Source organism: Oreochromis niloticus, linkage group LG6 (assembly GCF_001858045.2).
Source record: "Oreochromis niloticus isolate F11D_XX linkage group LG6, O_niloticus_UMD_NMBU, whole genome shotgun sequence".
Lineage (NCBI taxonomy): Eukaryota > Metazoa > Chordata > Actinopteri > Cichliformes > Cichlidae > Oreochromis > Oreochromis niloticus.
The window spans coordinates 5,281,366-5,299,774 of NC_031971.2; the positions used below are offsets into that span (position 1 = coordinate 5,281,366).

The 18,409-nt window shown below is 43.5% G+C and overlaps 1 protein-coding gene and 1 long non-coding RNA gene across 3 annotated transcripts in view; one reads left to right on the forward strand and one right to left on the reverse strand.

Annotated features, from left to right (window-relative positions):
- Nucleotides 1–4,208, reverse strand: part of akt3b (v-akt murine thymoma viral oncogene homolog 3b) — a 30,057-nt gene extending 25,849 nt beyond the window's left edge. Inside the window, exon 1 of one of the 2 annotated variants that reach the window (XM_003454137.5) lies at nt 3,823–4,208. The gene's annotated coding sequence lies outside the window, so the exon portion shown is untranslated. Of the gene's footprint in view, nt 1–2,708; nt 3,746–3,822 lie in introns of those variants that run through there. The other variant, XM_005458628.4, reaches the window with a different exon arrangement.
- Nucleotides 4,209–7,490: 3,282 nt separating this feature from the next.
- LOC112847212 (uncharacterized) lies at nt 7,491–11,222 on the forward strand. Its single transcript, XR_003220640.1, has 3 exons — nt 7,491–7,763; nt 9,145–9,228; nt 10,859–11,222. It is a non-coding gene; the product is annotated as an uncharacterized LOC112847212 (long non-coding RNA).
- The last annotated feature ends 7,187 nt before the right edge of the window (nt 11,223–18,409 follow it).

Consider the following 18,409-nt stretch of genomic DNA (forward strand, 5'->3'; position numbering starts at 1 on the left):
TTAACTTCAATAATTACTTCCTCCAAACCATCAACGTGTCTTTTAGACCCCATTCCTACAAAACTGCTCAAAGAAGTCCTGCCATTAATTAATGCTTCAATCTTAAATATGATCAACCTATCTCTAATAATCGGCTATTTACCACAGGCCTTCAAGGTGGCTGTAGTTAAACCTTTACTCAAAAAGCCATCTCTAGACCCAGCTGTCTTAGCTAATTATAGGCCAATCTCTAACCTTCCTTTCATATCAAACATCCTTGAAAGAGTAGCTGTCAAACAGCCAACAGATCATTTGCAGAGGAATGGCTTATTTGAAGAGTTTCAGTCAGGTTTCAGAGCTCATCACAGCACAGAAACAGCTTTAGTGAAGGTTACAAATGGTCGTCTTATGGCCTCTGACAGTGGGCTCATCTCTGTGCTTGTCCTGCTAGACCTCAGTGCAGCGTTCGATACTGTTGACCATAATATCCTATTAGAGCGATTAGAACATGCTGTAGGTATTACAGGTACTGCGCTGCAGTGGTTTGTATCATAGCTATCTAATAGACTCCAATTTGTACATGTAAATGGAGAGTCCTCTTCACACACTAAGGTCAATTATGGTGTTCCACAGGGTTCAGTGCTAGGACCAATTCTGTTTACATTATACATGCTTCCCCTAGGCAGCATCATTAGAAGACAGCATAAATTTTCACTGCTATGCAGATGACACGCAGCTCTATCTATCCATGAAGCCAGGTAACACACACCAATTAGTTAAACTGCAGGAATGTCTTAAAGACATAAAGACCTGGATGGCCGCTAACTTTCTGCTTCTTAATTCAGATAAAACTGAGGTTATTGTACTCGGCCCTGAAAATCTTAGAAATATGGTATCTAACCAGATTCTTACTCTGGATGGCATTACCTTGGCCTCCAGTAATGCTGTGAGGAACCTTGGAGTCATTTTTGACCAGGACATGTCCTTCAATGCACATATTAAACAAATATGTAAGACTGCTTTCTTCCATTTGCGCAACATCTCTAAAGTTAGAAATATCCTGTCTCAGAGTGACGCTGAAAAACTAGTTCATGCATTTATTACTTCCAGGCTGGACTACTGTAATTCTTTATTATCAGGATGTCCTAAAAACTCGCTGAAAAGCCTTCAGCTGATCCAAAATGCTGCAGCAAGAGTCCTGACAAGGACTAGAAAGAGAGAGCATATTTCTCCTGTTTTGGCTTCCCTTCATTGGCTTCCTGTTAAATCCAGAATTGAATTCAAAATCCTGCTCCTCACATACAAGGTCTTAAATAATCAGGCCCCATCTTGTCTTAATGACCTTGTAGCACCATATCACCCTATTAGAGCACTTCACTCTCGCACTGCAGGCCTACTTGTTGTTCCTAGAGTATTTAAAAGTAGAATGGGAGGGAGAGCCTTCAGTTTTCAGGCCCCTCTTCTGTGGAACCAGCTTCCAGTTTGGATTCAGGAGACAGACACTATCTCTACTTTCAAGATTAGGCTTAAAACTTTCCTTTTTGCTAAAGCATATAGTTAGGGCTGGACCAGGTGACCCTGAATCCTCCCTTAGTTATGCTGCAATAGACGTAGGCTGCCGGGGATTCCCATGATGCATTGAGTTTTTCCTTTCCAGTCACCTTTCTCACTCACTATGTGTTAATAGACCTCTCTGCATTGAATCATATCTGTTATTAATCTCTGTCTCTCTTCCACTGCATGTCTTTATCCTGTTTTCCTTCTCTCACCCCAACCGGTCGCAGCAGATGGCCCTGCCCCTCCCTGAGCCTGGTTCTGCCGGAGGTTTCTTCCTGTTAAAAGGGAGTTTTTCCTTCCCACTGTCGCCAAAGTGCTTGCTCATAGGGGGTCATATGATTGTTGGGTTTTTCTCTGTACCTATGAAGCGCCTTGAGGCGACTTTTGTTGTGATCTGGCGCTATATAAATAAAATTGAATTGAAAATTGAATTATCTCAGCATATTACCTGAAATTACTTTCATAGGTGCATATAAAGACATTTTCCATGATGATATTTTGTAAATGAATGGAAAAATCATACAGTTAAAAAAATGAACTCATGCTTAGAGCAGCTAACTGTGTGCAACTGTAATATAACTCCTTGGAGCCAAAACTTGTCCCTCAACTTAAGCCTTAATAAGACCCAGCCATTGCTCTTAACCACTTATCCAATTCAGGTTAGCAGAACATAAGAACTTATTATATCAATTTATTTGTCAAATTATCCACTTTAAACACAGAAAGATAATAATATCTATATGCTAAATTATATCACCCCAGTGACTATAAACAGAGGGACTACAATTAGCTTTAAATGGTTCTGTAATGCAATTCTGTTCCTTATGAAGATCACACTGAACTGCCTCTGAACAGAGCTATCTGAATGCTCTGACAAATGACCTTAGAGGTAATTGTTTTACTGATCAGTTTTACAGATGCAGTGATGATGATGATTCATAAAGGATTGTCACTGTAATGTCTCACAAGTAACTGAATTTCCTATATGCCAGTACCCAACATGAGACTAGTAGATCCATCTCTGCTATCATTTTACAAGTAATTTAACAATAACACCTGATTCCCACATCAGTGGCTTCTCTTTCATATGAAAAAGCGAACACATTGTGGGTAATAATCACATGCCTTATACTGACAATAATCATTCACATTTCAGCATCCAAAGAACATACAGTACTGGTTGTGTTCTGATGAACCGACTGGTCATGTTGCTTCAATGCATGGCTCACACAAGCACCATTGGGAAGATCCAGCGCTGGAAAACAAATGCTGAGATCTCCAATGACAACAAAAACAATGGCTGACAGGAGCAGGGGTTGTATATTTCAGAAGCCGGCTCAGAGCTGCGGCCCTCGGTGCGACAAACACTCCCTCCTCCCCCCGTCCCTCCTCTGTCTGTGATTTATTGTTCATGATTGTGCCCTGCATCACACACACAAACAAACAAATACGGAAACAACAGCTTTTGTTTCAAGGGCGTGTGGTGTCATTATCTGTTACATAACAACATCCGCTTGGCGTGCTCCATTATATTTTAATGGGCGAGCCGTGAATAAATGTCTGGCAACGGCTCTTATGCCGATTACTAACTGTTAGTGGCGATGAAATAGCTGGTGTGAGACGGCAGGATGGGAAGGTGGTTGTGTAAGCCCAGCTGGCCTGTGATGGCTCGGCTGGAGGATGCAGGTTAGCCAGGGATGCTAGCTGGGGAGGGTGAGGGGGGTGATGCTAGTGCTAATGTTAGCCGGTCAGCCAGTTCAATGCCTAGCTAGCATAGCTGGCTAATTGACAGTCCGGAAGTCGAGCTGTTGGAAGTGGTGTTATTTCTCTGGTGAAACCACTCCGGTATCTATCATCTGCGATTTTTGTTTGTTCATCCTGGACTGAAATGAGAGTCTATGGTTTATGAAGGCGGGGGGGGGGGGGCAACGAAGAGAGGTGGGAGGGGAAAAACGGGAGGTTGGGGGTGGTAGTTCATAAGGACGATGGGCCGAAGCCAGACGGCCGGTACAGTTACCATTACTGGCCCTCCCCTCCCTGCTGCTGCAGCAGCGGCAGCATCCCAGCGCCGCATCCTTCCCAGCCTGGCGAATGACGAAGCAGCAGCAGTCCGCTAACTGCAGCTAGCTAGCATGCTAACCTCCGCTCCCACCCGCTCCAGGCTCGAGACAAACCCGCTGCCCGTGCCCCCCAAACAACGACCCCCACTCCCCCCTTATATCACCCTTTTCACACAAACAATTCAAGGGTCCACACCCCACACATTATATCATATAATTATTTCACCTGGCAGTCGAAAAATTATAGGGATACCCCCTCCTCCTCCTCCTCTCCTCTAGGCACTGGAGCATCCGACGGAGTAACGTCGCTCAGTGTGGATAACAGGAGGACATCGATGGGTCCATAGCCGTGGATGCCGTCTCCAGACCGTTGAAGACGTAAAGATGAGTTTTGGGGGGTATATTGTTTTGGTTTTATATCCCAGGCAGACAGCGACTGCGGCGGCAGATAGACACACGAACAGACAGACAGACAAACCCGCTCAACTCCTGCTCCCTCCGCAGCTCCGCCAGGAAACCTCGCTCGGCTCCGAGTTGGCTCGTCACGTTCAGCCAGATCTGACTGGGAGGACTCCTGCTGGCTTCAAGGGCTGTCGGAATTGTGGTCTTTCTAAAAAAAAAAAACGGTGACAAAAAAGTCGCAGGCAATCAAATGATTTGGGGTACTTTATCCTTGTCATTTAGTCACAGTCACATTACTTAACTTGAATCAGACAATACTGCTTATGACATGTTGTTTAAGCGGGGGACCAAAACGCTATTTAAAATATAGATTATATTTCAGGAGCTTGGCTTATTTACTTAATTCAAATAGCTGCAGAAAAATTACATGTGAGGTTCAAAGGTAATTATTTATTTGGCATTAAATAATTTCTTCCTGTACTTTATATGTATATTTGTTCAGATTCATTTAAAAGCTCAAAATGCTGCTTTTATTCAATATTTTTCCACATTCCACCTGCCTTCTCTAGTTTATATATATTAAAATGCAGGTAGAAACAAGCTTTTACTCAAGTCCTAAACTTACATTTTAAAGTATTTATCAACAAATGGAGTCTCACTATCCATTTAGTAACCAATTATAGAATTAAACTCATAAGAAAACGGAAAATGAAACGTTCTCTTAAAGTTGTAAGTGGCATCTATTGGCTAAAAAGGGGCCATTCTTGGTTTAATTGAATCTCTTTGCTGGACTCACCTTTGTCATGAAACCATGGATAAACTGTAAAGGCGCTAAAATGATTTGAATCCTATTCGAATGATGGAGATTACGTTGTGGTTAACATACAAAAACGTTTGTGGACTTCCACTGAGCTATTTCTCGCGCTTTCAAAATGAAAAAAGATTACTTGTAGTGTATTCTTCTCAGTACTCTAACTTTTTCTGCTTTATCTCATCTTTACTCTTTATTTTTATCTTGTGAAAACCCAGGTGTTTCAATTTTTGTTTTTGCACTTTAAAGAGACACCCGAGTCTCCTAGCGAGTTTCCGAGTTTGTTTGTTGGCTACATGTGTATGTGGTAAACGAGACTTTACGAAGAACACGTGAATGCAGCATCTGTCTCCTCATGGCATCCGAGGCTTTTGTTGATCCCTGGCTTTTGTTCTCTCTCCCTCTCTCTCTCTCTCTTCCTCTCTCTCTCGCTGTGTGTGTGTGTGTGTGTGTGTGTGTGTGTTTGAAGGGTTTGTATGTTTTCAGATTCTATTCAGTTATAATTCATTTCCCTGTGATTCACAGCAGATATAAGTGTCTTCTTTGTGTGTATATTTAAGTGTATGTTTTGCCCAACACAAAATATGTATTTTCGGTAATGTTTTGTTGTTTCTTTGTTTGTTTTGTTGTGTTGTGTTTTAAGAAAATGTATAGCAACCCCCCCCTCTTTTCCTCCCCAGCCTTCCACTCAATGGCTGCTTTGTTTAAGGATCCGGTCCCAGTCTGGCTGTGGGAGTGATGCTCCTGTTGCTGTTGCTGGTGCTTTGCATTAATCAATTGGTGTCTGAAAGAACAATTCAGTCTCAGTCTCTGGTCTACAACGTCCATGAGGTAGTTTAAGGATATTGTTCAAAAATGAGATTTATTAATAAATGTAAATTCATTGTACATGTTGATTTTTTTTTTTTAGTATTTTATTGTTAGATCTCACCACTTGATGCAATTATTATGATTGTGATTATGATGATGATTGATATTGTTATTGTATTAGCATATTTGTGAGCATATTTTAAATATTTTTGAAACCTGCTACAGAGCAGGTTAAGATCCAGATTAGAGATCAGCAGGTATGAAATTATCACCTACTGACCAAATAAATCTTCAGAAAATAGCATCAACATTCCTGGAAGGACCTCCAAACACAGAATACACAGCAAGGATACCTGTTTGACCAATAAAAATGATTTACTTTTGATCTGTGACAAGTTGAAGCATCTCCTTTATTAGGCTGTGTGATAGTAAGCTTTAATGTTTAAATGGATTCAGTCTGAACTGCAGCCATCACCTTACAAATAATAATCAGCAGTGAGAACGCACTTGGTGATAAAACTATTAATTGGAATTCAAATATTTATTGTGTGCACTAAATAGCTAGAATAACTAAAACATTTTCTGCAACATTTATCAGCATCCTTTTAACAACAATATTGTATTTTACTGGTACATTTTTGTGATCTGTAGAGATTTATATCTCCATTTGATAATATTTCTGCAGCAGGCGCCACTCATTGGGATAATTTTTTGTGGAAAACAAGTCATATGATCTGTGAAACACGGCTCTGTGACTGGTTAGATGATGTCAACCAATTACTTGGGTAAGTTAGAGTAAGTGAAACCAGGTAACACAAAGATACCCTAGGTATGTTGAACTCTCTTCATCTGAACAAGTGTCAACTTCTGTGTTTGTACGCTCCAGGTATTATTCCTGTTTTGGAGATGTTAATAATAATCAACTAGAGTAGAAGTGCTTAGTGGACTGTGGGAGGTCCCAGCCTGTGTCTATAGCAGCATCTGATATTGGGGACACCTTCTTTATGATAACCAACCCAGTCCCCATAATGTAAAAAAATAAATAAATTTGAACCTCTGAACTGAAGATAGAAACATTGTTTTACAGGAATTTGAAGTTCTGGATGAATGAATGTGTGTATGCAAGATAAGACTTCCCACATATTTCTCTGTGGAAATTACTAGCTGGTCAAATTTGAACTACAGGTGTATGCATGTTTGTGTGTGTGTGTGTGTGTGTGTGTGTGTGTGCGTGTGCGTGTGTGTGAGCAAGTGAGGGAGTGAGAGTGAGAGAGGCAGAGAGAGAGAGATTAAAGTTGCTAGCATCAGTTTTCTTTGTTGCCAGAGCACTCAGTGTTGGGCTTCTCTGTCAGAGAAGAAAAACATAGGATAGGAAATAGTGTGCAGAATCGAGTACATATAAGTATCTGGTCTCGGGTTAATAGGACGAATAGATGTGATGACTCTCTCATGTTAAGGTAAGGCTGCACGTCCTCCCCTGCTTTTTCAATTAACAAGGCTTTTCTTATGTAGGAAACATATTTCACAGCCGAAAGTATTAAATAAATGAATTCATTATATCATTCCTATTCTGTGCTTAAACTCACTAATGTGATTGTTTTTCATATGCAGGCTTTGACTGCATTTCTTTTGCCTGCAACTATACTTGGATTAAATATGCTGTACAAAATATAGTTATAGATAGTAAAATACTATATTTATATATACTACAAATACGACACTATGAACATAACTAAAACAGTAACTTCTCACTAGCAACCTCAAGTGGTCAAAATAATCATTACCCATCAAAATATATTAGCACATGACACCAGAATACTGCACATATATATTACTTTAGAGGCTTAAAGATGACTGTATTTCTTAGGCTTGTCATTAGGAATGTTCACAGATTTAAAGGGTTGACTGATGCTATAGAAATGCATTATTCAGCAGAGACAATTGTGTCTCCTGTGTTGTCTTCAGGAAACTCTCAAACTTGAACTGCGATATTATTGTGGACTCATTGTTGACCTTCGCTGGGATCTGTTGCAGACATTAACTTGGACAGTGATGGCAGGATCTGGTGTCGCTGTGAGACTGCATGAGTTCAGACAGTCTCACAACTCCAAAGAGCTTGTCTCACCAGCTATGTTAAAACCAAAGTGAGTGGTCACTCTATCAAACTAAATCTGGATAAAGTTTTCAAAAAACACTCTGATCTTTTGCTTAGTAAAAGTATTAATGCCATAATGTATAAATACTTTGTTACAAATAGCCCTCAAATTTACTTATGGTATAAGTAATAATTGTAAATTATACTGCTACAAAATAAAAGAAATAAATAAAAAAAACTTGTTAAAAAAGTCATGCTGAACTGCGTACTGTGTTAGGAACGACAGGATGGCATCGTTTGATGGAAATTAAAATTATCAGCCTACAGAGGGCTGAATTCATACACAACCCCTTAATTCAAAATGAAATTCTGATGTGGCAGGCTGGATCATTTTGCAGAAATTTCATTGCAACAACATTAATAATACTCAGTAGTTTGTCTGACCCTGACATGCTTGTATGACAAGCTAATAAGATGGCAGATGGTGTCCTGGCGATTTCTTCCCAGATCTGAATCAGGGCGTCTCTGAACTACTCGACAGTCTGAGCTACAAACTTGTGGTGTTGGATGAAATAAAACATGATGTTCTAGAGGTGCATCTAGAACATCTTGAATTTTAGTCATTTTAGTCAACGGTATCAACAGGGTGCCATTGCCTAGTCTCTAGAAGTATTTGCTCCATGGATGTGGCTCCCAAGTCTATCACTGACCCGCCACCAAACCGGTCATGCTGAACCATTTCACAGGGAGCGCAACGTTTTCTACAGTTTCTCCAGACCCTGTTACATCTGTCAGGTGCGTAGGGTGAGCCTGCGCTTATTTGTGAAAAGCACAGGATGCCAGTGGTGGATCTGCCAATTTTGTATTCATTGTCAAATGCCAATTGGTCTCCACACTGCCGTGGATTGAGCACAAGGCCCCCGAAAGAATGTCAGGCAATTTTTTTTTGAACAGTGTAAAAGTGTATATATGTAAGTTTCAATATTAAAAAGTAGAAAGACTTCAAAAAACCTCTCACATCTATTCTGCTGCAGTAGTGCAGTAACTATATATTTGGCTAACATCAGATCATTCTTGCCATAAAAGTATTACATTTACAGTAAATCCCAAATATATGTAGAAATCCAAGTAGAAACAAATGCAGTCACTGTACTCGGCTTGGATTTGATTTCTCTATGTTGCTGGAGCTAAACTCTACTAGCCCACTGGAGATAGAAATAACAACTGGCCGTAAGATAGGCTAGTTAGCTTTCAAAAATGTATTAGAAAGGTCTGAAACTTTATTGAATTTCATGAACTTTTACGTGATCAAATGTCATTTTATCATTTTATATTTTTGGACATCTGAGTCATGATTAATGAAGTGTAGCAATGTCAGGAGTAAGAGCAAAAAAATTTTCACGCAGAATTTTGTTTCTTTTTCTCTACAGAAGATCACGTTTGGGGAGGAATGTGCATGGATTATATCCAGGACAGCCGGGCAGAGTACATACTATCCACTCCAAGGCCTGTGGGTAAGAAACAGCTGGTTTTATGTGAATCTTTGCTGTGGCGATTACAAGGGATTTTTCCTGTATTTCATCAGTGATTTACCTTGTTACAGCTAAAAGATGAAAAAGAAGGCATAAAAGCTTAAAATGTAAAAACAGATGAAAGACCATTTCTGTGATTTTTTTTTTCCTGTTGTCATTATTTGCAAAATATTTATACTTACATTATTTCTCATTCTTTTTCATACAGCACTTGTATATAAAACATACATGTTCTCAGTTTCAACAAAAATAGGAAAAATGTCAAGTGCATAAGCAAACATTAGATCCCAATGGTAGGTTCTAGTTGACAAACAGATGGGAAAAACATTTTCAGTGATTCAGCACAAATATCAGAAGATCAACTATTCTTCTTTTAAAAATCAGTTACACTGTTGGCCTCAGAAGGTGGGAAAAGGAAAAACAAAACAAAACAAAAACATTTGAGGTATTTTGAAGATGCTCATTTGTTTCTGACAATAGCTTATTAAAGTGATAGTATTTTACTCTTGTTTGACAAAAGTATTTCCTGAATTAGCAGACTATTTCAAATCCCCACATTTTAAAGTTCAAAGCTGTGTGTATTTCTATAGAATTAGTCCTTGATGGAACCCTGAAATCTTTTTGAGCCATTATATGGTCAATTTTCTTGCATTATGAGCCCTTATTTTTCAGCATTCATACATTTACATTCCCTTCAGACAGCTTTTTATACAGAAACGTTAGGTTTAGTTATCTAGCTGGCCATTGTCTTTATTCAGCTTCAGTCTGTTGTCTTTTTATATTCTTTTTAGAAAGCATCTTTTTTTCTGGCATGCCTCCCATGAAGGGTCCTGAAATCTTTAGATTCTTAGAGACATCTTTTTCCATCAAACAGTCTGCTCTTGAGTTCAATGTGTCTGACATAAACCACTTGTAGATGATCTTGCTTAGAGTGGAATAAATATAGCTGCCTTTTTGAACATAGCATTTTTGTTAATACTGTTTAAAAGTGTTTATGTATCCAAATATGTTTTTAAAAGGCCAACATTTTACATGGGATATACTTACTTTTGCAGATGATTTATTTCATTAATGCAAAAGAAACATGTTCAGTTTTCACTGTTACTGATTAAACTACTTCAGAAATATATACATTTTATATTGAAAAATAAGTATTTTCTGCTACATGTATTTTTTTAATGCTTCCATGCATGTAGTCTTAGTCAGGTAACTGTTGTGGTAGTTCTCTGTATAATGCAACTTCTCAAGTAACCCCTGCATCTTGAAAATGGACTCCAATTCCACGCTCTTGGACAGCATCAGGTGACAATAGTCGCTCTTTTGCTTTCCGTGAGACTGGAGCTAATGTGTCACTCCAACCAGGACCAAACATGGTGGAGAAAGGGGCCATTACCTCCAGGTACACACTCCACATGTAGGGTGCAAAGAATTGAAAGGACACACTAAAATCTGCTCAAAATGAGACAACCGTCTCATCTGGCCAGCTGTAGTCCAAGACCGTGGAGTCTGGACATTTCCACCAGAGCGGTCAGCCTTTGAGACAAGCAAAGCTATTAGCAGTGACTTTAAGATATTTATGCTTGTGTTTATGCTATTTTTCACCATGTAACAGCTATGAACACCACAGTGAACAGTCTCAGCACCTCCGTGCGTCTCCAAACCATCAACAGGAAAGCTACCAGCCGAGCTTTGATATTTGCACTCTGAGAGCTTTGAGTGTCCTTCGCCACAATGCTGAAGTCTGGAAGCAGCACCTTCCTTGTTCAGCCTACCAGAATCATTTTCAGCTGTAGTGTGCCACTTTTAAATGACATCAAGGGATATCTAACTGTATTTTCTGCTCATTCATACTGTAAATGTGATATTCATGAATATGCATTCTTAACTTTACATGTTTGACTTTGTTTTAATCCTTTTCTCTTGTGGATTACAGTATATTACCATGTTTAACATTAAAAAAAGAAAAAACCTCAAATCATTCCAATAGACTTATTGCTTTTACTGCATTTTTGTAATTGGTGGTAATTGAAGAAGGGCACAGGTTTTGTTTTTCATGAAAGAATAGCTTGCACAGAGAGGATCACAGCATGGAGTATTTCAAGAGCCAAAGCAGGTAACTGGACAGCATTTCACTGTGTGAGCGGAGAGGTAGATTAGTCCAGGTAAGTCTGTCAGAAATTCTGTTAATGTTACTCCGTGATACTGGGTTGGGAAGTGAGTGGAACAGTTTCACTTACATTGCAGAAGAAGAATCTAGGCGATGAAGCAGATGACCAAAGAGCGGGAGACCACGCCTCCATCCAGAAGCAGAACCATGCATGCCCAACCCAAGCCAGACCACAGAGAGAGTGAAACCACAAAACACAAGGGCAAACCAGAGCCCTATTCCAGAAAGCAGGTTTAGCTAACAGCTTTGAATTTGTCAACCTAACCCTGAGATGAGGGAAAATCCAGGCTTTCTGTTCATGAAAGACAATTAACTTCAACTGGAGTTACCGGGATAACCGATTCATCTTCACATGCCAGTTGTCTGCTGACTTTCCCTCTAACTTAAAATCTAATTAATAAGTCCAACAGTCTCCACGTTGGGTGAGTGTTGAGTAATTGCATATGAGAGCATGAGGGTGGGAATGGATGTTTGTATCTGTGTGTGCCTGTTTGTTTGTGTCTATATGTCAGGTTGGGTATCAGACGCCACCTTTCTAAGGACATCTCAGGCCCTCCAAGGTATGGAGGTCTATCTCTCCCCACCACTTCCCCTGCCAGTGGCAGACGCCCTCAGACATCGGTGTGTTGGTAGTTCTTTGTGTCCGGGGATGGACATCCAGGTACACACCGGCTCACTCCTTGGTGGCTGCTTGTCGGGGCCTGGAGCCTGGGGCTCGCTCGGGCCACTTCGGGGGTGGGGTGCCCTTGGCCTCTCGGCCTGGGGCTCGGTCGCTCTGGCAAAGCTGGCTGCCGGCGGAGCTCACGGGCACGTCACTGCAACCTCCCCTGGCTTCTGCTCCGCGGCTGCTGACTGGCTGCTGAGCTGGGACTCTCCTCAGCTCTTTCTGGGATAGTGGCGCGGCTGCCCCTCTGTTGGTCTTCCTTGGTCTCTTGTGTTCTGAGGGCCTCTGGATGTCTGGAGTCTTGATCTCCTCCATACCTGCTTCATGCCCTGGAGGACGGGGCTGTGGCTCCCCACACCCTCTAGCAGATCATTACATGAAGGAACCTTTTAAAAACAAGTGCGTCCATGCTCACAGGTGTACACACGGGTGCTCACACACACAAACTACACCCTTTTTGGCTCCTACCTCAAAGCACACTGTGCGCTGTCGATCTTACATGCTGCACAATAATGTTTAATATTTAGTATTTACTGTTATATTCCCATATATCATCGTGATGTTGTTTATTATGTTGCTCTTTTTTTCTTCTTCTGCTTGTTTTCTCTTTTTTTTTTTCTCAACAGGTGATCCAGGTGATCGATATATGTATTTTTTGTCTGCTTATTTTGTTGGTTTTTGTTTTTTGCCCTTTATCCCCGTCCCTCTTCCCCGCTGTTTTTCTTTCCCTCTTTCTTTCTCCCCTTTCTTTTCCCCAGTCAAGTCTGTCCCATATTTAGCAAGTGAAAATAAAATAAAATAAACAATAAAAGGTGAATCAAATAGACCATTACGGCAAGGCTGGGATGGTCCATTTGGTAAAGTAAATCCGTTGGGCATCTTTCTTCACCTTTAGACAATAATTCTGATGGCAAAAGAGCCCCCCAAAAAAAACAAAAACAAAAAAAACCAAAGTTAAAATCAAATTAAAAATGGTTAAAAACTGGGGAACATTCAAGCAGATTTTTTTGTCAAAATCACATGACACATTTTTGTGCAAATTCCCTGCTGACTCAGCCTCAGGATGGTTAGAGGCAAGAATCAAGCGCACCCAAATGAGCGCATCATTGATCATGTGCGCATCATGCAGAGGGAGAGTGGGAGTAAGAGACGAGAGGCGCAGCGACGGAGCATGGGAGTTGTAACGCAGTTTGTGTGATTCCGTATGCGTTAATGTATCTAAAACCATGCTTATAATCACCTATACTGCATCTGCTACAGTTATAAGTTCATATCTGGCTGCAGCACAGTTGGATTTATCCTGGCAAGCCCTGCTGTAACCAGTTCTTCTGTGAAGCTTAATTAAAGACAGTGAACTCAACTCCTGGACTGCTGCAGTCTTTCTGACCGAAGACTTAGGCCAGACTTGTATACCCGCACCTCCAGTATATATATATTCTACAAGTGGTCCTTCGAGCCGGATCGTATACTAGCTGCGCTATGGCTACACCCAGAGAGTTTAACGACGACCAGCCTGCACTGAGTCCCCGTCCCAGCAGGGTGCGACGCATTCCCGGACATCTGGAGGACTTCGAACTCACCTACCCAGCTCACCGTCTTCATAGTACCACAGTAAGACCAGCATCACCACTAAGCCCTGGGAGTTCCCCTAACTACCCTGCAGCTGGTCATTATGGTACGGCAAGTCCAGAGGAAAGATGGCAGCGGCTGGAAGCACGTTGGCAAACGATAAGCCAGCAGATGAAAGAACTTGAAGTGGAAATGGACAGGGTCAGATTGCCTTCGTATCCACAGAGTGCACATCTGCCTTACCCTTCATACCACTATGCAGCATTTCAGCCACATTACAGTAGCCTCCCCCATTTAGAACTGGGTTACCCTGTACGGCCTCCCAGTCCAAGAGCTGCACCTAACATTCAGCACCAGGTTCTGCACGCTCCAACACAAGCCCCTGCTCCTCAAGCGCAGGTTGACACTGCTGCATCAAACCCACAGCCTGCTTCAGAAGCAATGTCTGTACCAGCCCCCGCATCCACGGCTCCTCCAGCCTGCTCGCCGCCGTTGCCAACGCAGCCTGTACCCCCTGCTCTAACACAGCCAGAACCACATGTGCCTCAGCCAGTGCCCTCTACCACACTGTTACAGCCTGAGCATGTTCCGCCAGAGCAGCAGTATGATGCACTTCCCAGGGCCTGGCAGTCTGTTCCACTGCCATATCCACCTGTGCATTATCCTAGACCACCCCGTGGTCAGCACTATTATCCAACATCTCACCCAGTAGACAGTTCACATCAGCCAAGTATGATGGAGATGGCGATTGCTTCATCATTTGGCATTCCTAAACCCAAACTGACTGTATTCAGCTCAGGGAAAGAGAGTGATTTTCTTATGCTCAAAAAGGGTCTGGACAGCTTACTTGGTCCGCACAAGCATTTAAGTGAAGACTATAAGTATCAGATTCTGCTTGACCATCTCACATTCCCATCTGCACTTCAAGTGGCAAAGAGGTATGTCAACAGTCAGACCCCATACACAAGTGCCATGCAAGCGCTCACACAGAGGTACGGACAGCCAAGGCAGCTAGTGCAGGGAGAACTGAAGGCCATTCTGAATGCCCCACCAGTCAGGGCCGGAGATTATCAAGCATTTGAGGACTTTGCTACGGCAGTTGGAACTCTAGTGGGGATGCTCAGTACAATGGAGGGCCCCTCATCGTCAGAGTTGAAGTGTGGGTCTCATGTGGACACTCTACTCACCAAACTCCCCACTAACTATCGAGATGCATTTGCTGAACATTGCTTTAACCGAGGAATTATCCAAAGTGGCAGTGACCGTACATACACTCTCCCTGACCTAGCTGAGTGGCTGGAAAGGAAGGCCCAGACTCTGCAAGTGTCTCGCCAAATCACAAGCCCCTTCCCAGCTATACCAGCACCGACTGAGTACAAGGACCGGAAAGCAGTGAGACAACAGAGGGTCAGACCTGCTACTATTCTGCTTGGGAGTCAGCAGGGATCGAAGCCCGCTAATCCTTCTCCGAGCCCTGCCACTGTACCACACCTGAAGAAGAGAGATCGTTTCAAGCCCTTCTGCCCTTATTGTAATAACCAGGAGCACTACCTCAATGCCTGTGCTGACTTTGCCACGCTCACCTGTACTGCCAGAGCTACCTGGATAAAAGAGAAAAAACGATGTTGGAAATGTGGGAGAGGACATCCCCCAGGAAACTGCACTCTGAAGAAGCCCTGTGCAACATGTGGAGAACCACATCTGCTCATACTACATGATGTTGCTGCTGCAGAGAGCATCCTGACCGTAAATACGTCCTCCAATACGGTTTTCCTGGACCAAGTCAGCCATTCCGGGCGAGTAATGCTAAAGGTTGTCCCAGTGCGGTTGCAAAATGGGGAGAAAACACTGGACACATATGCTGTCCTGGATGATGGCTCCGAAAGAACAATCATACTACCTGCTGCCGTCCATCACCTTGGCCTTGTGGGAGCAGAAGAGATTCTGTCCCTCAGGACAATTCGACAAGAAATCGTACAGCTGAAGGGAGCCACTGTATCCTTTCAGGTGTCAGGTATGACAAACCGAGTGAAGTATGACATTCACCAGGCTTTTACAGCAGCCGAAGTAACTCTGGCAGAGCAATCACGTGCTGCTGACCTCCTGACACAACGATACAAACACTTGAGAGGCTTATCCCTGCAGTCCTTTGACAAAGTCCAGCCCCTGCTACTTATCGGTTCTGATAACCCTCACCTGATAATACCTACCCAGCCTGTGCGTACCGGTCCAGTTGGTGGCCCAGTGGCTGTGTGCACAATGCTGGGGTGGGCGATTCAGGGACCGGCAAGCTTTTTGCAGCAACCAACAGATGAGAGAAGCTGTCTGCATTTGTCCACTCTCTCCTCCTCAGATGAGCTGCATCAACATGTCCAGAGACTCTGGCAGCTGGACACCCTACCCTTCCACACCAACAAGGAGGTGACGCGATCAGGCGAAGATAAAGCAGCCATAGAACGACTGGAGCAAGGGACTGTCCAGGTCACCGTCGATGGAGTGGCTCGCTATGCTACTCCACTGTTGCGAAGACAGAATGCACCTGTTCTTCGGGCACCTCCCACAGCAGTGATGGCACTCCTCAGAGCGACAGAGCGACGTTTGTGTAACAGTCCAGATCAAGCTGCTGTCTACAATGAGGAAATTCACAAGTTGGAGAAAGCTGGTTATGTAGTAAAGATCAGCATGAATGAGGTGAGCAGTTCTGCGGAATCATGGTTTATCCCGCACCACATTGTGTACCACAACAACAAGCCCAGAATTGTCTTCAACTGCTCCTTTAACTACAAGCAAGCTTCTGTTAACAAGAACCTGCTTCCTGGCCCGGTTCTTGGGTCAACACTGCTTGGCGTGCTGTTGAGATTCAGAGAGTATGCTGTGGCTATCAGTGGAGATATTCGCGGCATGTTCCATCAGGTGCGCCTTCTGCCTGAGGACCAGCCACTTCTACGCTTCTTATGGCGAGACGGGGAGAGGGAGCGCCGCCCAGACGTGTACGAGTGGCGTGTCCTTCCTTTCGGGACCACATGTAGCCCATGCTGTGCTACATATGCCCTGCAGCGCCATGTAAAGGATCACAGCGAAGAGAATGAAGAGGTACTGTACTCGGTGCTCCATGCATTCTATGTGGATAACTGCTTACAGTCTCTACAATCTCAGACTCAGGCAAAGGACCTGATAGACAAGATGAGAGCCCTCCTTGCCAGTGGAGGATTTGAGATAAGGCAGTGGGCTAGCAACGCACCGGAGGTTATTTCTCACCTACCAACAGAAGCCAAATCAACTGAGTGTGAGTTATGGCTGACCACTAACAAGACTGAACCACAAGAGTCTTCCCTTGGTCTCATGTGGCGCTGCAGCTCTGACACATTGGGATACAAGCACCGTGCCATTCCACGTACTGCACCAACCCTGAGATATGTTTACAGAGTACTGGCAAGCCAATATGACCCATTAGGTTATATCATTCCCTTTACAACGCGAGCCAAGGTTCTGGTTCAGGCACTCTGGAAGAAAGAGAGGGGTTGGGATGAGCCGATTGCTGATGAGCTCCTGTCCGTGTGGTTAGCATGGGAAAGTGAGCTGCCATACTTGCCAAACCTCAGCTTGCCAAGGTGTTACACTCCTGGTATCTCGGCTGGGAGCCCCGTGAACCTGCACATCTTCTGTGATGCCTCAGAGAGAGCCTATGGTGCAGTTGCATACCTGAGAGTAGAGACTGACAGCAATGAAGTTAAAGTGGCATTTGTGATGGCCCGATCTCGTGTGGCACCCAAAAGGCAGCTTTCAATACCTCGCCTGGAACTCTGCGCTGCCCTAGCAGGAGCACAGTTAGCCAAAGTCCTGCAGACCGAGTTAACCCTGCCACTACAGACAACTACCCTGTGGACAGATTCGACCACTGTCCTTCACTGGATCCAGTCTGAATCCCAGCAGTATAAAGTGTTTGTGGGAACCCGAATAGCAGAAATTCAAGAGCTTGTTGGAGCTGAGAGCTGGAGATATGTTCCCTCTGAAGAGAACCCTGCCGATGACATCACACGTGGGAAATCCTTAAAGGATTTAACTAAGCCAGACCGCTGGACAGATGGCCCAGCATTCCTCCATCAGCCTCCCGCTAGCTGGCCTACGCACCCCACGGTGAGCTCGATGCAGAAGGAAGAGATCCGCGACACCATCTTCTGTGGCAACATTTCCACAAGCAGCCCGCTGACGCCTGATCTGACCCAGTTCAAATCCTGGACCGAGCTGATACATGCCACATATCACGCCCTCCACGGGCGGCCGCTCCACCCATGACTGCCTCCAGTCGTAGGGAGGCAGAAATTGCCCTACTGAAAAGGTCACAAAGTGAGAGCTTCCCGGCAGAGCTTGCTGCATTGCAGTCAGGTAAAACTGTCAGCCCTAACAGCCGCTTGCTGTCGCTTTCACCTGAATTAGACCATACTGTCGGGTTGATCAGGGTTGGAGGTCGTCTCCGGAGGGCTGAAAATCTGAAAGAGGACACTATCCATCCTATAGTTCTTGCACCAGATCACCCTGTCACAACGCTGTTAGTGCAGGACTATGATAACCGTCTGTTACATGCAGGTCCTGACCGTATATTCGCAGAGATAAGGAGGACCTACTGGATACTTCGCGGCCGACAGATTATCAAGAGACATCAACGCAGTTGTGTGGAATGTTGTAAATGGCGCAGCAAACCAGTCACTCCCCAGATGGCAGACCTACCAGCTGCACGACTACGCATCACTAAACCACCATAC